The sequence below is a fragment of the Myotis davidii genome, unplaced genomic scaffold (genome assembly GCF_000327345.1).
Source record: "Myotis davidii unplaced genomic scaffold, ASM32734v1 scaffold911, whole genome shotgun sequence".
Classification (NCBI taxonomy): domain Eukaryota; kingdom Metazoa; phylum Chordata; class Mammalia; order Chiroptera; family Vespertilionidae; genus Myotis; species Myotis davidii.
Genome location: NW_006282530.1, coordinates 16,831 through 24,228, shown reverse-complemented (window position 1 = coordinate 24,228; position 7,398 = coordinate 16,831).

Below are 7,398 nucleotides of genomic sequence, written 5' to 3'. Positions count from 1 at the left end.
AGGGGCTGAGGGCTGTTTTCAGGCTGGCAGGTGACTGAAGCTCCCAACTGCTTCTTTTTTTTAATTTTTATTCTGGGCCAGCTTTAGCTCTGAGGCTCCAGTTCTGAGGCCTCTGCTGCTGAAAGAAGGTATCTGGTTTGTTTGCAGTTCTATAATCGAAACTCTGTATCAACTCCAGCTCTGAGATCCCGGGTCACTGAAAGCAGGTTTCTGGGGTTTTGTTTAACTTCTATATTTGTAACTATGTTTCAAACTGCAAGTTCAGAGGCCGGCAAGGCAGGCAGGGAACGTTGCAGTCCTCCATCACTGAAGCAAACAAGCCTCATGTTCAGTTTAAGCTGCCTGGCTACCGGCTGCCATCTTGGCTGGCAGTTAATTTGCATATCACCCTGATTAGCCAATGGGAAGGGTAGCGGTCATACGCCAATTACCATGTTTCTCTTTTATTAGATAGGATTAGTTTCATATATACAATATATTAGTCAGATAATCACATACTTTGTAAAATGTTCCCCTTGATTTTTCCAGGACCCACCTGGCACCAAACATAGTTATTACAGTGTTATTGACTATATTTCCTATGCTGTACTTATGACCTCATGACTATTTTATAACTAGCAATGTGTACTTTCACCTTCTTCATCAGTTCCCAAACCTCCTCCTCATCAGTCTGTTCTCTGCATCTACGAGTCTGTCTGTTTTGTTTGTTCATTTATTTGTTCTTTAGATTCCACATATAAGTGAAATTATATGGTATGTGTCTTTCTCTGACAGGCTTATTTTACTTAACATATTACCCTCTATGTCCATCTTGCTGTTGCTAATAATAAAATTTCATTGTTTTTTTCATGGCCAAGTAATATTCCATTGTATATATGTACCACTTCTTTTTTAATTACTTGTCTATTGATGGGTATTTGGGATACTTCTATAGATTACCTGTTGCAATTAATGCTGCAATGAACATAGGGGTGCATATGTTTTTTTGAATTAGAATTTCTGGGTCAAAAGGCAGTTCCAGTTTTAATTTTTGAGGAATTTCTAAAGTATTTTTCAAAGAGACTGTACCAGTCTGCATTCTTACCAACAGTGCATGAAGGTTCCCTTTTCTCCACATCCTTGCCAAAACTTCTTATTTGGCCCAGTGGATGTGGTTCTGAGTTGAGTGTTGACTTATGAAACAAGAGGTCATGATTTCATTCTTGGTCAGGGCACATGCCCGGTTGCTGGCTCAGTCCCCAGTAGGGGGCATGCAGGAAACAGCCAATGAATGATTCTTTCTCATCATTGATATTTCTATCTTTCTCTCCCTCTTCCTTCCTCTCTGAAATCAATAAAAATATATTTTTAAAAAACTTGTTTGTGGATTTATTGATGATAACCATTCTGACAGGTATGAAGTGATATCTCATTGTGGTTTTTACTTGCCTTCCTCTGATGATTAGTGACACTGAGCATCTTTTCACATGTCTATTGGCCATCTGTATGTCCTCTTTGGAAAAGTATTTATTTAGGTGCTTTGACCATTTTTTAATTGGATTATTTGTTTTCTTGGTATTTAATTGTATATTCTTTTTAAAAAAAATAAATATGTTTTTATTAATTTGAGAGAGAGAGGAAGGAGAGGGAGAGAGAGAGAGAAACATCCATCTCAGAGAGAAACATCAATTGACTGCCTCATGCTGCCCCCTACTGGGATTGAACCTCCAACTAAGGCAGGAGCCCTGACCACAAATTGAACTGGAGACCTCTTGGTGCATGGGAGGATGCTCAGTCAACTGAGCCACACTGGACAGGGGAAGATTTATAAGTTCTTTATAAGTTCTTTTTTTAAAATATATATGTATATTTTTATTGATTTCAGATAGGAAGGGAGAGGGAGAGAGTCAATGATGAGAAAGAATCATTCATTGGCTGCCTCCCGCACACCCACCACTGGGGATTGAACCCACAACCAGGCATGTGCCCTTAACTGGAAGTGAACCTGGGACCCTTCAGTCCACAGGCTGATGCTCTATCCACTGAGCCAAACCAGCTAGGACTATAAGTTCTTTATAAACGTTGAATCTTATCCCCTTGTCAGATGTATCAGTGGCAAATATGTTCTTCCATTAAATGGGTTGTCTTTTAATTTTGTTGATGGTTTCCTTGGCTGTGCAAAAACTTTTCAGTTTGATGTAGTCACATTGTTTATTTTTTCTTTTGTTTCCTTTGTTCGGGTATATTTATTAGAAAAATATTACTAAGTGAAATGTTTGAGATATTACTGCTTATGCTTTTCCTTCTAGAATTTTTTTTTGGCATTGAGACTTACATTTAAGTATGTATTTCATCCATTTTTCATTTATTCTTGTATGTGATATAAGAAGATGGTCTAGTTTCATTTTTTTGTGTATATGTGTTAATTTTCACAACACCATTTATTAGACTGTCTTTACCCTATGGTATGTTCTTGCATCATTTGTCAAATATTGATTAATGGGCATGAATTTATTTCTGGGCTATTTAATCTGTTCCATTGATCTATATGTTTAATTTTGTGCCAGGACCATGCTGTTTTGATTACTATAGTCTTGCAGTATAGTTTGATATCAGGTATTGTGATTTCTCCAACTTTGTTTTTATTTCTCAAGATTGCTATGGCTATTTGGAGTCTTTTGTGTATCCATATAAATTTATGGATTATTTGTTCTAGGTCTGTGAAATACGTCATTAGTATTTTGATAGGAATTCCATGATTTTATAGATTGATTTGGGTAGTATAACTATTTTAATGATGTTAATTCTTTCTATCTTTGATCATAGTATATGCTTCCATTTTTTTGGTATCTTCTTCAATTTTTTTCTTCAGTGTCATAATTTTCCAAATATAGGTCTTTCCCTTTTTTATTATAATTATTCCTAACTAGAGGCCCAGTGCACAAAAATTTATGCACTGGCTTTTGAGAAGATGGGGGGTGTCCCTCAGCTCCACTTGTGCCTTCTCACAGTCTGGGACCCCTTGGAAGATAACCACCTGCTGGCTTAGGCCCGTTCCCCGGGTGGCAGATGGCAGGCCCAATCCCTCGGTGACAGCCCTGCCTCCCCAGGTTGCCTTCACGGTAGGGCTGATCTGGGGGTTAGGGTGCCACCGTGGGTCACGCACACGGTAGTACTGATCTGGGGGTTGGGGCACCACCTCGGGTCGGGTCATACACAGGATGACCGGGCAGGCTGGCCGATTTCTGCTGTCCCGCCCGGCCGCCCAGGGTCGGGTTGCACACGGACGTCCGCCACCCCGGGTCGCAGATAGCAGGCCCGGATGGCAGCAGGGCAGGCGGGATGGCACTGTCCCACCCCACTGCCTCAGGTCATAAATAGCAGGCCCAGATGGTGGCGGGGCAGGCAGGATGGTGCTGTCCCACCCTGCCTGCAGTATGCAAATTGCTGCCATCTCTGTTGGTGGTTAATTTGAATATCGCGCTGATTAGCCAATGGGAGGCATAGTGAAGATACAGTCAATTACCATGTTTGTCTATTATTAGATAAGATTATTAAATGTTTTGATACAATTGTAAATGGTATTGTTTTCTTAGTTTCCATTTCTAATATTTCATTATTGGGGTATAAAACTGCAAATACTTTTGGAGGTTTATTTTTTATCCTGCTACTTTATTGATTTATTTCTCAGTAACAGCAGTTTTTTGGTGGAATCTTTAGGGTTCTCTGTATAAAGTATCATGTGATCTGCAAATAATGACAGTTTTACTTCTTTCTTTGTAATTAAGATGCCTTTTATTTTTTCTTCTTGTCTGATTGTTGTGGCTTAATTCCTGCACTGTGATGAATAGAAGTGGTGAAAGTTGACAGACTTGCCTTATTTCTGATCTTAGGGGAAATGCTTTTAGTTTTTTAATTTTCTTTCTTTGCAGTGTTTTTTCCTGGTTTTGGAATTAAGGATAAGGCTGGCCTCATAAAATGACCATGAGTGTCTTCCTTGTCTTGAAATTTTTGAATAGTTTAAGAAAGATAGGTGTTAATTCTTCTATGAATATTTGATGAAATTAAATTGTGAAGCCATCAGGTCCAGAAATTTTATTTATTGGAAGTTTCTTTTTGTTTGTTTTCTTTTTTTCTGCTCCAATTTCATTAGTTGTAATTGGTCTGTTCAGATTTTCTGCTTCTTCTTGATTCAGTATTCAGAGAATATATGTTTCTTGGAATGTATTAATTTACTCAAGATTGTCCAATATGTTGGCAGCTGGTTGTTTGTATTATCCCTTTATAATACTTGGTATTTCTGTGCAGTTGGTTGTTATTTCTTTATTGCATTTCTGATTTTGTGTCCTCTCTCTTTCTCTCTTTTATTTTTATTTTTTGTTTTTTAATAAGTATGGTTAAAGGTTTATCAATCTAATTTATCTTTTCAAAGAACCAGTTCTTGTTTTATTAATATTTTGTATTGTTTTTCTAGACTCTTATTTATTTTTGCTGTGATCTTTATTATTTCCTACCTTCTACTCACTTCAAGCTTTGTTGTTGCTGTTTTTCACCAGTCCCTTTAACTACAAAGTTAACTTATTTGAGATTCTTCTTATTTTCTGAGGTTGACCTGTAATGCTATGAATTTCCCTCTTAGGACTACTTTCACAGTGCCCATAGATTTTGGGTTGCTGTGTTCTCATTTTCATTTGATTCAAGGTAAATTTTGGTATACTTTTTTTTTTAAAATATATATTTTATTGATTTTTTACAGAGAGAAAGGGAGAGAGATAGAGAGTTAGAAACATCGATGAGAGAGAAACATCGATCAGCTGCCTCCTGCACATCTCCCACCGGGGATGTGCGCGCAACCCACGTACATGCCCTTGACCGGAATCGAACCCGGGACCTTTCAGTCCGCAGGCCGACGCTCTATCCACTGAACCAAACCGGTTTCGGCTGGTATACTTTTTGATCTTATTGTATTCCCATTAATTTTTAATAACTTGTTGTTTATCCTCCATGAGTTTTTCAGTTTTTTTCTTGTGGTTGATGTCTAGTTTCATACCATTATGGTCAGAGAAGATGCTTGATATAATTTCAATCTTCTTAACTTTAGTGAGGCTTGTTTTGTGTTTTAACATGTAGTCTATCCCAGAAAATGTTACATGTGCATTTATAAAAAAAATGTATATTCAGCCGCTTTGGGTTGAAATGCTTTGAAGATATCAATTAAATCCAACTGATCTAGTGTGTCATTTAAGGCCACTGTTTCCTTGTTGATTTTCTATCTTGAAGATTTATCCATTAATGTCAATGCGGTATTAAAATACCCTAATATGACTGTATTACTTTTGACCCCTCCCTTTATGTTAATCAAGATTTGTTTTATTTACTTAGATTCTCCTATGTTGGGGGAATAAATGCTTCTAAGGGTTATATCTTCTTATTGGAATAATCCCTTTATCATTATGTAGTGTTCTTCTTTGTGTCTCATTATGGCCTTTCTTTTGAATCCCATTCTGTCTAAGAATTGCTACTCAGCTTTTTTATTATTTGCATTTGTGTAAAATATTTTTCCATTTATTTAATTTTAGTCTTCGTGTGTTTTTTGTTCTGAGTGGCTCTTTTGAAGACAGCATACATGGGTCTTTTATTTTTTTAATCCATTCAGCTACCCTATGTTTTTTGCTTTGAACATTAAAGCCATTTGTTTTTATTTAAAAATAAATTTAATTTCAGAGAGAGGAGGAGAGAGGGAGAGAGAAATAGAAACATCAATGATGTACTCGGGATTGAGTCCACAACCCTGGCATGTGCCTCAATATGGAATCAAACAGTGACCTACTGGTTCGTGGGTCAATACTCAACAAATGAGCCTCACTAGCCTGGCAAGCCATTTGTATTTAAAGTTATTGTCTACACGTACATATTCATTTTCATTTTAATCTTTATTTTGTTAAATCTTTATTGTTGAAAGTATTACATGTGTTCCCTTTCTTCCCCCATTGACCTCTTCTAGCCTGCCCTTGCCCCATGTCCCAGGCCTTCACCACCTTATTGTCTGTGTCCATGGATTATGCATATATGCATACAGGTTCTTTGGTTGGTCTCTTCAAACTCCCCCAACCTCCCCCACTTTCCCTCTGAGATTCGAAAGTCTGTTCCGTTTTTCTAAGTCTCTGGATTTATTTTGTTCATCAGATTATTTTGTTCATTAGATTCCACATATGAGTGAGATCATGTGATATGTATTTTTCTATGACTGGCTTATTTCATTTAGCATACTACTCTTCAGGTCCATCCATGCTGTTGCAAATGGTAAGAGTTCTTTTTTGTTTGTTTGTGTGTGTTTTTTATATTTAGTGTGGAAAGTATTACATAGGTCCTCCTTTTTCCTCTATTAATGTCTTTCAGCCCACTCCCTCCCATCCCGTCACTCCCCATGGCCCTGAACACCCCACTGTCTGTGTCCATGGGTTATGCATACTAGGCATTTGCATACAAGTTCATTGGTTAATCTTTTCCCACCTACCCTCCCCTGCCTTCCTCTGAGGTCCAACAGTCTACTCATGCTTCTATGTTTCTGGCTCTATTTTTGATCACCAGTTTATTTGGTTCATTAGATTCCACATGTGAGCGAGAGCATGTGATACTTACCTTTCTCTGATTGGCTTATTTCACTCAGCATAATATTCTTCAGGTCCATTCATGTGGTTCAAATGGTAAGAGTTCTTACTTTTTTACAGCTGCTTAGTATTCCATTGTGGAGATATACCACACCATTTTTATCCACTCATCTGCTAATGGGAACTTGGGCTGTTTCCAAACTTAGGTATTGTAAATTGTGTGGCTATGAACATAGGGGTGTATGTATTCTTTCTGATTGGTGTGTCCAGTTTTATAGGATATATTCCTACAGGTGGGATCACTGCAGCAAATGGGAGTTCCATTTTTAATGTTTTGACAAAACACCATACTGTTTTCCAGGTTTTCTGAACCAGACTGCACAACCACTAGAAGTGTACTAGAATTCACTTTTCTCCATATCCTTTCCAACACTTGTCCTTTGTTGATTTGTTGATGAAGGCCATTCTGACAGGTGTTTTAATTTGCGTCATTGTCATTTTAATTTGCATCTTTTGGATGATTAATGACGTTGGCCATTTTTTCATATGTCTCTAGGCCATCTTTATATCTATTTTGGAGAAGAGTCTATTTAGGTCCTTTGCCCAATTTTTAATAGGCTTGTTTGTCTTCCTTATGGTAAGTTGTGTGAGTTCCTTATGTATTTTGGAAATTCACCCCTTATCCGATGTATTATTGACTAATTTATTCTCCCATGCAGTGGGATCTCTTTTCATTTTGTTGATGATTTTTTTTTGCTGTTCAGAAGCTTTTTATTTTGATGAAGTTCCATTTGTTTATTTTCTCCTG